A 17,485-nucleotide genomic window follows, 5' to 3' on the forward strand; every position below is an offset into this window, starting at 1 on the left:
AAGAGAAAGGGAAGAGAGGGTAGAGAATGAGGAGACGAAGGCGAGGAGGAAGCCATCGTGCAGCTATAAAGCAAAGGAGAGACATAAATTAAACTGAATTACATTTGAAAAGTCTTTTCTTTTTCAGCTTTTACCTTTTTAAACACACAAAACCGTGCTTAAACAATGCAAACAGATCTTGCTGTGGATACATTTGAAAATGCTGATCTAATGTAAACAGGAAATGCTGACAAATTATTGTCATATGATCCTAGGCCTCTGTTTGTCATGTGAAGAATTTTTGAGAACTTTGACTTGCTGACACACTCCATTCTTCAGACTTTGCAGTGACAAACAACCTTTAAAAATGGTGGGATACAGTTTAGGTGAAATTTGTCAAAACTGCTCGTTCAATGTCCAATAACAGAACAACAAGGTTTCTAGGAGTGTCTGCATTAGTGTAGACACAGCCTTAAATTGACAGAGAGAGCTGTATATTGTACAGAAAGCAGGGGATGTGGCACCCAGTGACGGTATAATTGAAGAGCCTGAAAGGGAAAGAAAACTGCATGTGTCCTGTACAAGTGAGACTGTGACTCACGAAGAGAGCTTTCCCTTAATGAAACAAGACATTGGAAGGTTGTGTTTTTAATGGACAGAGTGAGAGAGGGTGAGAGAGGGAGGGAAATGAAAGCAGCAGATCCCTGTCTTTCTGTCCCTCCTGCTGCCTCCATTTACCATCATTGATTGTGCAGCTGGGCTGAATTAATGCATGCCTGCTGTACTCAGATGGCCGGCATCTGTATCGATGTGTGTGTGTGTCTGAGAGAGAGAGAGAGAGAGAGAGAGAGAGAGAGAGAGAGAGAGAGAGAGAGAGAGAGAGAGAAAGGAGTAGAGTGCCCGTGTGTTTCTTTTGTGTTCACACAGTAAGACAGCTGACTGCTGGTGTTCTCATATTTCTGGTCTTATGAATGTCCTTACAGGCAGGGAGGGAGGAAAGGAAAAACCCTCTGACATGAGGACACCATTGCCCCTTTGTAAAGGTATTGTAGAGTAGGGATCAGGGTTTGGGGTTAAGATTAAAATTAAGATCAGATTTGGCTCACAGAAGGGTAAAATAAGGTTGGAACTCAGGTTTAGGTTTAGTGTTGGAGCCAGGATGAGGATTAAAATTGTAATTTTGCACTTAAATGGTTTAATGTCCAGGTTCTACTGTATATTGCTGAATAATACTATACATAGAAATAGGTTAATCACTCAGAGGAGGGCAACTGCACCAAAAAGGAAAGTGATCGAGTCAATATTAGAGGGAACACCAGTGTTTCTTTAATAAGAAACAAGCTTTCACTCAAAGATGAAAAGGGTGGATGAACAGTAATGTAGTTGGAGGTGTTTGGAAATTATAATGCAGATTATAACTTCATGGTTGATGTTAGTTTACAATTAAGAGTCAGGGTTAAAGGAACAGTCCTACATTTTGGGAAATTACTCTTTTTTTTGTAATGAGTTAGCTGGGAAGATCAAAACCACTGTCATGTCTGTATGGTAAATATGAAGCTACAGCGTGGTTACTGTTAGCTTAGCTTAGCACAAAGACTGGATATAGGGGAAACAGCTAGCGTGGCTCTATCCGAAGGTAACAAAATCCACCAATCAGCACTTTTAAAGCTCACTAATTAACATGTTATATATTGTTTGTTTGATCTATGCAGAAACCAAAGTGCAAAAACAACTATTTGTAATGTTAGGGGAAGTTATGTGCTGGACTGTTTCCTCCAGTGACTGACTGCAGTATCTGTTGGTTTCCTGGCAAACACACAGTGACTAATCACTAATTTGGCCAATAGTCCAGCATATAATGCCAGTTATCCCACAAATGGTATTGATCTTCTCATCTAACTCTTGGCAAGAAAGTGAATAAGCGAGTTTCCCAAAATATCGAACTATTCCTTTAAATTAGAAGTAAATGCAATTTTAGCTCAAGGTAGATAATTAGTGAATGAGCGCAATCATTGGAAAGTCCTCACAAGAACAAGCACAAGGACTGTATATGTGTGAAATGAAAGGCTGATTGTTTGAGCACAAGATCAGCACGTGTGTCCTTCATCACCGCTCTTTGACTGTTACCTTGTCCAAACTGGCCATGCTTTCTCTCAGCCATCTGTACATGGTAATTCTACCATCTACTGTTTCTTTTTTTCCTCTACCCCTCTAACTCTCTGTCCTCACCCTGAGGCTGGGCGTTTCAGACCCCTGGTCCTCCCATTTCCTTTCTTCTGCGCTCCTCTTCTCCCCTTCCATCCATCCATCCTTCTCTCCCTCCCTCTCTGTCAGTCCTTCTCCCCTGGGCCATGTGGACAGTTGGATGGCTTTGTGTTTGACACGTGTGTTGGCAGGAGTCAGTACACACACACACACACACACACACACACACACACACACACACACACACACACACACACACACTCCTACAAATGCAGATGCACACACACCTCCAGTTTCTATTGTCAGTAAGCTGCTCAGCTGTGAGGCCCCTAGCCCTAATTCTCTGTGTTGGGTGAGGACAGGGCCCCCATTGTCCTGCAGATTAACTCACAAACACACACACACACACATACACACACACACACACACACACGTGTCCCCAGACCCCATGGGGTCCCTTAAGTGTGAATGTGCCTTGAGGCAGAAAATCAGGGGGCAATTTACGGCAGTGTCCAGCAGAGAAGATGGGGGATGTACCTCGAGCTCAAGCCTCTGTTTGAAGCTTTATGTCAAACTGAATATTTGGTTTCCTGTTAAGGATGACAGAACTGAGTCTGAATCATTTTATTAGACCATAGAATAACTGAAAAAATGTACAGGAATTTGCTTTAGTGATATGTGCAGGAGTGTACTGACAATTCACAGAATTGAGTTTTAGATGTATCTTAAGCTGTATATTGAGCAAATAAAATAATACATAATACATACATTTAAACAGTCAATGTTTAACGGAGGGCAAGATGGCTGCCAACAGCAGGGGTGGTTTGTTACACGCCATACCTGCCTCTATATACCACCTTTTCTTGCCATTTTTGTCTACCTTGTCTTGTTTTGTTTTTGGCTTTTGTTTTTTCCACTTGGACAAAGCCTCAGTATGGGAGAGGATCAAACATCAGATACCATTCTTACTGGACAGAGCACAACTGAATTTTTTTGGCCATGGATACTATGCAAATTACTCCACCTGCGTGGTACAATAAGTGATAAGCTGACATAACAAAGGAAATAGCATATGGCACATCTTAAATACACTTCTATTCCTACTTCTGCTCAGTGGAGATATACAGCTGAACCCAAGTACAGCCCCTGACCTTATAAGTAAAACATCCAGACCGACAGTCCTCCACACTCGACGATAGAAATGCATACAGGTACAGATTGGGACTGTAAACCAAATTCACCTTGGTCTGCCTGGGATGTTGGAAACTATTCCTGGCCTGGCAGAAAAGAGGAATAACTGGACTATATTTCCTATGGATATCCAAGACATGCCGTCTTCTGAACAGCAACATCTCAGCGCTGACTTTCACAGGGAGAGACACGAGACAGTTATTGGTCGTGCTGCACTTAAATAAAAGGAACTCAGGTATTTTCAAACTGTAAACCATGCCAAGGTAATCTGGGACTTTAAGTCTAAACCAAAAGGAATTCTTGAAGGTCATTTAAATATTCAGAGTATTATATCAAAGGGAGTTAAGGTTCAACATCTATTGACAGACTCTAATTTGTATTTCCTGGCTGAGTGAAACTTGGCTGAACAATAATATTCCAACAACTATGACTGATGTTGCCTGGTATGCTTGTTATAGAAAAGACAGATAATCGGGAAAAGAAGGGGGAGTCCTGATCTACATCAGAGACATCCTCAAGTGCTCTGAAATTAATCTAGATACGTTTGATTTAAAATGTCTAATCTTAAATATTGTCTTGTTAACTTAGATGAATTTTAACATTGTAATGCTTTACAATCCTCCTTCTTGCAATGTCTTTTTATTGTAATTTACGTGTATTGTTGAAACTGTTAAATTGTCATGATGAAACCGTAATACTTGGAGATTTTAATATAAATTGGCTAGACAAAGGCAGTAAGCAAAAACTCAAAATGATCACACCAAAATATAAATTGCATCAAATAAGAAAAGGTTTAGATGACTTACATGAACAAGTAAAACACTTACAGATCTAATGTTTACTAATAAACCTGAGCGAGTGACAAGAACTTATATTGAACTTATAAGAACTTAATTTATTGACAGTTCTGTCTGATCATAATTTGACTTTGTCAGGAAACTGACGCAGAAAAACGTTTGCAGAGTTTTTGCAATAGACCAAATGTCAGTAATCACCAGAATGGGATTTGAGAGTGAAGTATGTGATATAAATTGGGATTCAGTTTTACAAACATATGATTTAAATAAATGTTGCAATATCTCCATGGATTCACTCATAAATACATCTCAAAAATGTGTAAAGGCATTCAAATGTGGTAAAAAAAGACCATCTCTGCTTTGGGTTAATAATGATATTCATCAACTAATGAAAAAGAAGAATCTCGCATTTAAAACATCACATTCCACAAAATTTTACACAGATACTCTTATTTTTAAAGGACTTAGAAATAAAGTGGTCAGTGAATTGAGAAAAGCAAAGATCGCCTATTTTATGCTGTTGATTGCACAATCGGGGGGAAGTAGCTCATCTCTTTGGAGACATATCAATAGACTTTCTAAACAAGAGTCTAATCAGAGAAAAGGAATAATTCAATTGAATGTAAATGGAGTGATCAGTTCTGATGGCATGGTAAGTGCAAATGCACTTAATGCCTATTTTGTCCAATCAGTGGAAGAACTGGCAGCAAACTTCAGACTGATAGAGACTTCAGTAAATGACAACAAATTCCTTTTCCATCACACAGACTGATCAAGGTAAAATTCAGCAAATAAGTGATCAATTAAATAATTCAAAGGCTATATATAGATATATTTGGGGTAGACACTGATTTTGTAAAAAAGTATACTGATACTTTGATAAGGCCTATAACACATTTGATACATTTATCCTGTGGAATTTTCTGAAATATTTAAACAAGGAATTATAAGTCTGGACAACCTGACCACACTTGTCATTATAGACCGATCTCAATTCTCCCTGCAATCTGGAAAGTTATTGAAATGTTTGTGACAGAGCAGTTGACTAATTTTCTTGAAAGAAACCAGCTTCCTCATCCAAAACAATTTGGGTTTCGACCAAGATATTCAACAGAAATGGCTACATGTTGTCTTAAAATAACATGTCGTCCTAAGATAAGATGAGCCAGAAATTATTAAGAAGTCTCTAGATGATGGTAAAGTGGTGGGAGCAGTATTTTTAGACCTGAAAAAGGCATTTGATACTGAAAATCATGAGATATTTTTAAATCCACTTTTATAAGCCAAACTCTTCCCAACAAGCTCTCAGCTAGTTTATCTGGCATATCTGGAATCCTGAGAGCAATGTATCAAAATAAATGGTATGACCTCATCCCTTCAAAACTTCAGAATGAGCATACCACAAGGTTCCATTCTGGAACCACTGCTCTTTTGCTTATACATTAATGAGCTACCAGACAGCTGGTACCCAAGAGGTTGGGTGCCAAATGTATGCTGATGATGCAGTCATTTATGTATCGATAAAGACTCCACAACAGGCTGCAAAGTTACTGGAAAGGCAAATGGTCAGTGTCTCTTCAAAATCACTTCCTACCTCTGGATTGTGCAAAAACTGTTTCAATGCACTTTTCAATAAGACAAAAATTGTGTGATGGCTTTACAATAACTATTGATCAGAAGGAAATAGAGAAAATAAATTAGTTCAAATATCTAGGTGTTGTCTCGGATTCTCGATTAAAATTTGAAGCACATATCAGGAAAGTATCCAAGACCATCAAGACTAACCTTAACTGTTTTCGACTGGTAAGATCTTGTTTACCCATAAAGTCCACCCAACTATATATGCACGCCATGCTTTTATCGCATCTCTCCTATCGTGTAACCATCTGGGGCCATGCAACCCAATCGGCAATGAAACCTATGTCATTAAACAAGCAAGCTTTGAAAATATTGGATCAGAAGCCAAAAAAATGGCACCATGGTAAAATTAGAAAAAAGTTTAATTTATTAAGCTTTGAGAATTTTATAAATCTCTCATTTACAAAAATTGATTTTTAAGTGTTTGAATGGCTTTGCCCCAGAACTTGTCAGTCAAATGATTTTAAAATATAATGGCAAATGGGCCACTATGAGGGGAGCAGTTAGTGGAGACTGAAAACCAGCAAAATGCAAAAATACATTCAGTCAATCCTCTTTTTTAGTTAAAGGCCCACAGATTTGGAATACCCTGCCATCAGAAATCAAAACATTTCCTGATTTTAAAGCTGTCAATACTAAGGCAAAACTATGGCTTAGACAAAGGCAAATCTGTGAACACTGAGATGCATGGGTTTATATAGCAGACATACTTTCTTTCCCTTTTTTTGTTCTTAATCGCAAAGTCAAGTATACTTTGCATCAGTTGCATTTTATTTAAATGTAGCAATGCCTACATGTCCCTGTCAAATAAATTAATAAATAAAAATATATTTAATCAGGGAACATTTGCCCCTCAAGTGATTTTAATGACCTACAGTATGTTATTGCTGTCATGCTGGACAGCACAATCCATTTTTGTAATCACTGGTTTGAAGCAAACTAAAACCCAGAAAAGCCTCTAATCCAATAGAATTAGGGGGATGAGTTTGTGAGTTTGAATTCTACATGAAAATTAAACTGCAAATTAGCAGCAGTAAAATAATGACATGAACCAGAAAATGTAGTTGAATGCCTGGAAATTCAAGCTTTCTTTTGGCATACTGTCTTTAAAGCTGATCCTTTCACAACTGCCTAAAAATACAAACAAGGCACTCCCTTATTTTACAGCGAAAAATAATCAATGAAATATGTCCCCAAACCATGAAACCTGACCTCACAGCAGCATGACTTTCAGATTCTTTGCCAGATTTCTCAACTCAGTTCTTTTCTCCCTACCTGTGTGTATTGTGTTAAGCCTACAGCGACTGCTCACATTCAGAACCACTGACCTACATCGGCTGGTGTCTAGAATAACAGGGAGTCAGTTAGGAGGTTGAGGTCTATATGTGTAAGACACATATGTGTCTTACCCATATGTCTGCCTCAGGTGATCCATGGCCGCCAGTGTGTGTTTACAGATCTGCAGTTTTAAGTTTGTGAACATTTGTGGAGAATAGTTACATTTGTTTCCACAATGTATATTTTTCAGGCTTCTTTAACTATCTTTTACTTTTTTAACATCTGCAAGAGTTCCAAAGTGTAGGTCGGTTTACACAGACTGTGAAGTGAATTTATATGTCCATTGGGGCTGCAACTGATGCTAATTTTCATTATTGAAATCATTTCGACAATCATTTACTTGGCTAATTAGTTAATTGTTAAGTCTGTGAAATTAAAAAAAATGTGAAAAATGCAGAATCAGAATTTCTTAGAGTCCAAGCTGACTTTTTTTGCTTGACCAACAGTTCAAAACCCACAGATATTCAATTTGCAGTGATATAAAACAGAAAAAAGCAGCATATCCTCTCATTTTAGGAGCTTGAGCCAGCAAATTTTTGGTATTCTTTGCTTTCAAAAAGACTGAAACAAATAATCTGATTGTCAAAATAGTTGCCTATTCATATTCTATCGACTGTCCAATTGATGAATCCATTCAGCTCTGATGTGCATTTGTGAGTTTTTGATGAGTGAGGGTGTTCTTTTTGATTGCACCAGCCCCTCTTTGTTAACTGCAGATGTCTCTTGAGAACGTAAATGTGATACAATGTGCAGATGTGATGTAATGATATGGTAATAGTGGGAAAAGTGATGTTGTGGGGAATTGGGTTTTCTGGTGGATGCAGCAATCCCAGGAAAAGGAAGTCCTTACAGGAAGTGAGTTACTGGGCCTCAGTCTTGCATGACTGCAAACACTGGTGTCTGTCTTAATACTGTATGTATGTTAGTGTATATGTATGGAAGAAGTAAGTGTGCACGTGCTAGCACATATACACGAAAACTCCTGTACATTAGAGCGTTAATGTGTGTGTGTGTGCATGGGCATGTTTGTGTAAATTGTTTTTAGATGCCACATGGAAGTGAAAAGTTCTAGGAGTGTAAGAGAAAAGACTCCAAGACAATATGTGGGTGTTTTTTTGTGTACAGTGTATACATTTGAGATTTTGTTTGGATGTCATCTGCTATTCCTCATGCTTTCCTCATTTCCCCGACTTTGTGAATGAGTGATGTAGCTGTGGGAAAAGGCTTCAACAAGGAAAGGCCAAAAAATGTTAGTCATCACATCACCTTGCCGTGCAGATTTGAGGACAGCAAAGAACTGGTAACACCGAGAGCAATAGAGCAGAACAAAACGGAGCAGATCAGAACATTTAAACAATGAATATAATGTGTTAATTGCAGAAATATAAGAAACACTTTGTACCATGCAACAGTAATCTGATATGGTGAAAATAGTACATTTTCTTTTAATAGTTTGTACATGTTACTGCAGATTCGTATAACTTTGTGTTCTTGTGTTTCACTTTCAACTTTTTGTGCATCCATATATGTGGAATACATGTCACATGACTGGCATGTTTCAGCTTGATGCCCAAAATGTGCCACATACCCTACTCGTACAGCATATATGGCACGTGTAGGTGTGTGTGTATGTGGACATGTGTGCCTCTAACAGGGGCGGGGGGGTGTTGGTGTGGTTGGTCCGCTCGCTGTGAGCTCTTTGTAAAGAAGGGGGGAGGTAGGAAGGGGAAGGGGGAGGTGAAATGGGTGTTTCTCTCAGCTGCCTACCAGTCTGGTTGCTGTTGGTAACTTTGCTTGATGAGATCAGAGGGGATCGGCTTTCAGCCCTTCATCTCTCTCTCTCTCTCTCTCTCTCTCTCTCTATCGCTCTCTCTCTCTCTCTGTCTCTCTCTCTCTCTTTCTCGGAAAGTCTGAGGTGGAACTGAAACAGGAGTGGGGCTGAAAGTCTGTTCGGAGCTGTAGTTGTCAGCGGAGAACATCGTGACGACGCTGCCTTGGAAACACAATTTAGAGTCGGAGTGCAAGTGTGTTGGGGGAAGGTGAGAGCAGTGGAGGGGGGGCGAGGAAGAAGTGATAGCCTCGGGACAGATAAGCTCCAGGGAGGGAAAGAGGGAGGGAACAAGAGAAGGAGGTAGGGAGGGAGTGGTGGGCAGCTCTCTGAGGAAAGAGGGAGCCTCTCTCTCTCTTTCTGTCTCTCAGTCAGACTTGCCGGCTGCTGCTCTCTTCTTCCTCCTGTCTGCTTGGGTTCTCTCACCGGCGTCTGGTCAGAGGAGTTTAGCTGTGTTTTGGCTGCTGACTGGATTGAAATATGGACTCGGGCTGAACAGCTACACGCAGCGAGACATGAGAAGAGTCACTGGAGATTCACTGTAAGCAGCTTGATCTGTTATGTTGTGTAAAAGGTGTAGTGTGTCATCGCTAAAACATGTCACTACTGAAAGAGATTTTTGCTATTTCTAGCTGATGCTTTGTGATAGTTCACAGTGACATTTAGTGGATCTCTGAGAGTTAAAGTAGCCACAAGTATGATTCATTTTTCATTGTGTTTACATTAGACACGAGCAGCTTATACGCTGCTGCTGCTGTTAACCTTCTCACAACATTTTCTTCTCCTGTGGATACTACCGTGCACTCAGCCTCTCCTCTTCCCTCCCTCTCTCCCCTCTCTTGCTCATCTTCTGTCGCCTTTAATTCTCTTAATGGTCTCAAGGCCCCAGCTGGCCAGCTGGGATACCCCTGTGTGTGTGTGTATGTGTGTGTGTGCGTGTGTGTGTGTGTGTGTGTGTGTGTGTGTGTGTATGCGTGTGTGTGTGTGTGTGTGTGTCTTTTGTTTGGGATAGATAGAGAGTTGAGTTAAGGGTTGAGGGATAAGCTATCCCAGGATTTCCCCCGCTCACATACAATAATAGGATAGATCCTGCTTTCTATTTTTAAACACAGTGTTTGTCTATATGTTACAAACACCCCTAATCTGACGGCTCGCTCCACTTCGCCTGCAGTAGCTTTTCTCCCAGTGTTGTGTTTAGTCTATGGATGGGTGGATTGGGGTGGGAGGGTGTATTTGTGTGGTCCATCCTGGGATGGAGAGATAGCAGTTCTCCTTTCTGACTTTATCCTTTTGTTTTGTCAGCTGGTGACCTCTGTTTCTCTCTCTTTCTCTCTTCATCTCTTTCATTGTTTGTGTTCTCTTTCTCTCTCTTTATTCGACTCAGATCCAAACAGCCCTGCTCCACCGCAGCCTCTGCCAGCTTTTTCTTAGTTAGTCCCTTTATTTAAATGATGGCTCTTTATAGGCACTGTTTTTAATCGCTTTCCTATCTTTCTCTTCATTTTCTGTCTTTCTCCGGATTTTTCTGTATCACACTTTGTGCCCTTGTATGTGTGTGGGCGCTTGTGTGGCTGTACTTTTCTCTTTTAAATGCCCTGACACAGCACCCTGTATTCCACTTTGCACAGAGCAATTTCTGAGAACACCGTGGTGACGGAAACAAGTTCCTCAATCATAAAACATGTGCGTCCGTGTATGTGTGTGTGTCACACAACTGCAGCTGGCTGCAATCGTTTCCATTATCTGTTGATTATCTTTTCGACTAATTGATGAATTGCCTATAAAATGTGAGCCCAAAGTGACGTCTTCATATTGCTTGTTCCATTCAGCCACCTGTCCAAAACCCAAATATCTTCAATTTACAATGATACGAAACAGAGAAGAGCTTCCCTGATACTGTATCAGACAGAGCTGTCAACTCATTACACTGCATTTCCATCTTCCGTCTGTCATTGCCTCCACTATAACTGATTTCTGTGGGGGGAAGGGGATTTGATTTTCCCTAACCAATCACTAGAGACCAACGTATCCACCTGAATCTAACGTCATTTTACGTCGACACTGATGCGTAGTCATGCCAACATACTGGTTTTGCCAGGGATTTAAGAGTGGAGTGGAGTGAAGTAAAAACAAACTAAGATGTCGTGTGATATTGAGAAGACATGCTGTATATGTAAAATAATTCCGGCGCACAGCTTGACAACAGCATTAGTCCCGCCTGTGGCACTGATTGGCTAATTGTTAGTCCCCCCACCTCATTTGATCGATTGCTTTTTCAACCGAGAAACTGCTGTTTCATGTCGTGATGACAGACTAGAATCAGTCAACTCGGTGGAGTGGGTGGATTCAAAGGTCTGGACCCAAGCAAGAGAAGATCAGCAAATCTTCACATTTGAGAAGCTTGAACCTGCAAATATGATTTATATAGTTTGCTTGATGAATGACTTACACTGTTAATTAATTATGAACATTGTTGTTGATTAGCCGATTAATAACTTTAATTAGCAGTAAATTAATCTTTTAAGCTCTACAAAGCAGTCTTTGCTGCTTAGTTTCCCTCTTTTAAACCTGCAGTAACTTATTTTTGGGGGCAGCCAAAACAAGCTGTTAGCACACTGACTTTTTGCTAACTTGTTAGCAAACAGTTGCCTCTTTACACATCCAGCAGATACAGAGCAACATTAGCATTTATGCGTGTTTCTTTTCACCAGATGAATGTAAATCCAATATTCACTCTGTTTTAGCTCTTTTTTGGTCTCCCTCAATCCCTGAGAAAAATATCTGGCTTTTAAGCCTCTAAATGCTCCGCTATGTTTATCAGCTAGCTGCTAACTTTTGGTGCTGGGCAGGTAGCATGCAGTCGATTTTTAGAGCTTTTTTTCTGAAAACAGCTGCCTGCTGCAACCGAAAACATCACTATGATGTTGATATAAAAATAATATTGTTGATATAAAAATATCGATTATAGCTGCTTCAAGTGTTGTAGTAAAACAACCAACAAATTTGTGTCCCCAATGCTGTTTTAGAAGCTATTCCGTCATGCGTGAAATTATTTCTGGTGTGATGTTGGACTTGTGTGGGTGTGACACATTTCATCACACTCTTGTGCAAGTGGGTTGGATGTTAAATGAGTAAGGCAGCGGCTGTGCGTCATATTACGACAGACTTAAATTCAGCTTCATTACTGCTAAATAAATATGTGTGTGTGTGTGTGTATATATATATATATATATATATATATATATATATACACACACACACACACATATACACATGTAGCACCTGGGTGTGTGTGTGTGTGTGTGAGAGAGAGAGAGATGAATAGGTTTGGTCCGTAAAGGAGTTCTCAGTCACTGTAACACTAATGGTCTTCCCTTGGGGCACCATGGATTTTAAGGTGTCACAGCAGGCATGTGATGAATATAAGAACTTAGGAGCAGACACTTGTGTGTTTTCATGCATCTTCTGTATTTCAGTCAATCTCTCTAAACACACTGCATTTTATTTCATTGGCAACTATTTAGTTGGAATTCCTACATTACAAAGGATGGAAATTCAGTACTTAAGAAATAGAGTGAGGGAGTTTTAGGAGGGAATTTTTATATCAAGAGAAGAGCCGATTAGAGCGAGCGGAGGAGGAGGATGTGGGAGACGGAACATGATTCATTAGGGAGACGACGACTGGAGTTACTTTATAAAGAGTAGAGTCTGTGGTGGGATAAAGAAAGGGTGGGATTCTGCTTTTCTGACTGGCATTTGAATTCATAAAAGTGATGCATCAGGGATATGTCACCAAAGGCAACTCGTGTATAAAGGTCATTTCTTCCACAATACATACATACAGTAAAGTACATAGTCAATTTCATTTTTGTGAGAGGGGGTTTGTGCCTGTTAGTGAGCATGTGTGCGCTTACTAGTGTATGGCTATGTTTGAATTTGCCTATGTTCAGTGTTTTGCAGACCATACTTTTCCTGCATGCTGAGCTCACATTGATTGCCTCATGGTAGATGCTGGGGCATTCGGTGGCAGGCCTGAGATAATTTGTACCAATTGATAGGGTGTCAGCTCTTGCTGTGGTCTCCATGGATTTACTAGTACAGTAAGGCAGAAAGACAGACAGAGACAGAGAAAAGTGGATAGGGGAATAGGGAAGAAAGCTGAGAAAAAATCAAATAGATGGGGAAAAAAGATAGAGAGTTGGTGAAAATAGAGGAGATACATTGTACAAAAGCAAAGAGAGATGGAAGAAAGACAAAAAATGAAACCTACAAAGGGAGACAGTGATAAAAGGGTAGAGATATCTCCCTCTACAAATGCCTAATAAGTCCAGAGATGTCTTTATGGGTTCTTCTCATCAGCTGCAAGATAAGTTTAAAGTCCCAGTCTGGAGTCTCTGTCTGTATTTTGACATCCCGTTAGCAGCCAGACGGTACAGTTTATGTCTAACTCTGGCATCTTCAGCTACCCAGGGATTTACCTCAGTAGGAATGAATGTCAGCAATGTAGAGACGATGGTAGTTTGTTTAATCTAGTGGGTACATCTGTTGCTATGAAGAGATATAATATAAATGTGTGCGTGTGTGTGTTTGTGGTTGCGTGTTAGTACTGTTTTTATACACTGTGGCGCCCAAATGTCCCCCCCCCAGGAGTGGAAAGTGGAAGAAGTGACCACTTTGTGATTCATTTTTCAGATGTCATAGGAATTAAGCATAGTTGCTATGATTTAGTATGACAGTTAAGGTTCATGTAAGGTCAGAGCTGGTTTAAAATCAGTTATGTAATTGTGGTGGTAAAGTTTGAGCATAAAAGCTGTGACCTTTTTTATGCTTTTTGTGGGCAAAGTGCCAATTGTTGGCATAATTTATGACAAATTCATTATCAGCCCACTACCATGCTGGCCCGAGGAGGAAATGATTTGGAGCTTTGCCTGTTCTCAAACTTTAAAATGTTCACTCCTTATTGAGTTTCACAGCTCTTTGTGATCCAGAAAATCAAGCCTGACCAACATATGCATATCCGAGTGAGCAAATTTTAAATTAACGCGCAAAACCTGATTCTATACTTAAATCAGAATTCACAACGACTGGAATAATTTGAGTTCAGTCACCCTTGACAGGGGAGTCAAAATGTTAATTTTGCACACTGCTGACATATTTAAATGCAGACTCATAGCATTCCCTCAGAAAAAGACAGACACCTCAATATTTCAGGAGGAAGTTGCTGAATTTCTTATGTAATAACCGAAACTGACACGTGAAATGTTTCACTTAAATGTTTCAATGCATGGACTGTCTTTCCATGTGAACACCAGTGGTGTCTCATTGGTCTTGGGGGCAAACACTTTGGAGTTCAGATTTGTTGAATGTTAAATGTCCGTTAACATTTGTATGTGTCTCAGTAAATGAAGGCCATTTTTTCCACGTTTTTCTTGTGAGACAACAGCTGTTTCTGCTGCTGTCACTATGTCTGCAGGTGGCTGGATGGTAACTTGTGGACCAGCTGATCTTGGATGAAAGACACACACACACACACACACACACTCAGAAAAGACATTCATGCATGAACACAGAAACAGAAATGTCTAGCCATGATCCTGTGTGTGGCCTTATGGCTCTCTGGCTGACCTTGATTGACCGTCTCAGACATACACAAACACAGTAACTGCAGCTGTATTCTGAAAACTTGGTTTATGTGTCATAAGTTGTTTTTTATGTAAACATGGTTTCTTGGATCCTCTGGAGAGTTGCGCATGGTTTCTGTGGAAAAGCTCACAGACATCTCTGGTCTATTCTCTGAGGGTGATGCAGTATGAGTGAGAGGTTCATCACCAGTTTCCTATCCCTGTGTGTGTGTCTGTCTGTGTGTGTGTGTGTGTGCGTGTGTGTGCGTGTGTGTGCGTGTGTGCGTGCGTGCGTGTGCGTGCGTGTGTTACTTCAAAGCCTGACTGCCCAGTCAGAATTTGTTGGGCAGTTTTAAATGAAACAGTCTGTGAGGCAGACACACTCACACAGTGTCCTCCTCTCATGCAATATAATACTCTTACAGACACACACACACATACACACACACACAAGCCGCCCTCACACACTTTGTGTGTGACGGGAGCTTGTTAGCAGTGCAGCAGGAGAAGCCAGATGAAGCCAGCCCACACACCAGGTGCACACTGCTGTTTGTCTGTATTCTATCTGCCTTCTTATCTTTGATGAGGCTTATAGAGTAGTTTTTACTTTAATGTAACATGTCTTTTAACTTTTATCTCACATTAAAAGTCCTAGTTGTCGCACCTTTCTCAATTCAACTGATCTTTTTGTTTTGCTGCCACACTTACTCTTCTTAGCCTCTTTCTCCCAGTTTTTCTTGTCCTTCTGTTCTTCCTGTTTCTCTTTCTTCCAAATTCCTGTAACATTCTGCCTTCATATCCATCCACAGAAAACCCCTTTGTGTTATTTGATATTTACAAAGTAATAACTTATCCCACATCACAGCATCACCAGCATTACATATTTGTGTGTGTGTGTGTTTGCTTGAGCATGGCCCCATGTAATCTGCTGTCCCCTCCGTACCTGTCTAACCCAGCTGCACGGGCAGATGAAGGGAGGAGAAACAAGTGCAGTCGGTCCTAAATGAGTTGGCTGCAGAAGAAGAGAGAGATGGAGGGAGGGAGGGAAAGTAAACAACAGATGGCAGAAGCATGTTGCTGCTATTCGCAGAAGCAGACACTGCGCCAGCCCACCAGCTTCTTGAGAGGTTACTATGCAACGGTGACCGTGAGGACACAGGGTCAGAGGTCAAGTGCCTACTTGAAGGCAGCCCATAATGCCAGATTGTCATCCACATGCTGTGTCAGACTGGGCCAACTGAGACACACACACACACACACACACACTGGAGAGTTTGTACAGTGTTAAATAGTGTTTTCTTCTGCTGAACGTTGGCAGTGGTGACTCTAGAATCTTCCAAGCAGCGTCCACCCTTAACACACCTGCCAGCCGTGATGACACACAGAGGCAGCTGTGTGTGTGCGCGTGTGTGTGTGTGTGTGTGACCTCACTCTGTGGTGTTGGTTGACTGGTTTGGTGGAAATATTTGTGCTTGTGTCATCAGTCTTTGGTTAAAAAAAGAAAACAGTGTACAAGCTTTGATATTAACTGTACTGCTTTGTACAGTAGCTTTTGTTTAAAATCGACTGTTTGAGGTGTATTTTCAGTTCAATAGTATTGACTTCACAAGCTCAGACAACTGGTCTGTGTTGACACTGAGACAAGAAACTAAACAGAGATACATCAACAAAGCAAAAGCCAGGATTTCTCCTATAAAAACATGATAATACTGTACTGTGAGTTTTAACCCTCTCTATCTTTTCTACCCTGAATGAATTGACATGAATTGCAGTGTTGACATGTAAATAAGCTGTGCATCACTCCTATCGGGGTGTGAGACACTGTTACCAGAAGAAGTGTCAGTTCAGCATAAAAATAAATGTGTGCCTTGTGGTGGGTGAGGTAAAGACATGCAGTAGATAGATGAGACACATAGAGAGTTGTGTCACTTCCCTGTCCGTCCGACGTGTGACTGTCTCTTTTCCTGTGAACAGGAAGCACTGCTGTCATTCCTGGAAGAGATCACTACGTCATTTTAACTCTGCATACGTATCTGTGTGTGATATAATCTTTACTGGAAACTAAAATAACAATGAATATTAGACTATGTGAACAAATTAAACAATGTCACATTTTAAAACTATAATGTGGTATAGTTGAAGTAAAAATCTAGTTTTTTGTTTTATGTATTTATATATTTCTAAAAACTTTTTATGTACACTCATTTGTTCATAATATGTTTTTTTTGTTTTTTTTTGTTTTTTAACACAGTGTCACAACACCCGAAATACTTTAAACCAAAAGTGGAAGTGAAACTGCAGAAAAACTTGCCCACATGGTAACTAACTTATTACACTGAAAATGACATCAAATGGAAATTTCATTCAAAATGAAACCATATGAGACGTCCCACCAGTCGACCTCACTAGTCTCTTTTAAAAAAGGCCTAAAAATATTTCTACTCAGGAATGCTTTTTCATCTTTACTCTTATGACTATTTTCTTTATGTTGTGTGTTCTATGTTATTAATATTGTAGCACTTTGAGTTTCACTATGAATGAAAAGTGCAGTACAAATTAAACATATTGTTATTATTATTATATTAACCTTGGTTATTACTCACTATACAAATCACTATCGGGATTTGTTGTGTACATAAACGTTTATGTATATGCTGGAACACAAACTACCTGCTGTTGATACGTATACATAACGTATCATATAGCTTATATCTATCAGTACAGTGTGAGGGTAAGTGTAAGTCAAGCTGACATTTTCAACTCTGTTACACTAAAGAGGGAAGATAAATGATTACCTGATGTTTTTGTTTTCCTCCCGTTGTGTTGATATTTTTTGCAGACTCAGGCGATACTCATTAAAATTACATTACCTAAATGAGAGCGTGCCA

The 17,485-nt window shown here is 40.0% G+C and overlaps 1 protein-coding gene across 3 annotated transcripts in view; it reads left to right on the forward strand.

Annotated features, from left to right (window-relative positions):
• The window catches only part of LOC137194013 (SPRY domain-containing SOCS box protein 4-like), an 83,184-nt gene that overhangs the window by 27,149 nt on the left and 38,550 nt on the right, over nucleotides 1–17,485 (forward strand). Inside the window, exon 1 of one of the 3 annotated variants that reach the window (XM_067605521.1) lies at nucleotides 9,298–9,517. The exons of 1 other annotated variant lie outside the window; for it this stretch is intronic. The gene's annotated coding sequence lies outside the window, so the exon portion shown is untranslated. Of the gene's footprint in view, nucleotides 1–9,297; nucleotides 9,518–16,864; nucleotides 16,916–17,485 lie in introns of those variants that run through there. One more of the 3 variants, XM_067605522.1, reaches the window with a different exon arrangement.

Source organism: Thunnus thynnus, chromosome 12, assembly GCF_963924715.1.
Source record: "Thunnus thynnus chromosome 12, fThuThy2.1, whole genome shotgun sequence".
In the NCBI taxonomy this organism is placed as follows: domain Eukaryota; kingdom Metazoa; phylum Chordata; class Actinopteri; order Scombriformes; family Scombridae; genus Thunnus; species Thunnus thynnus.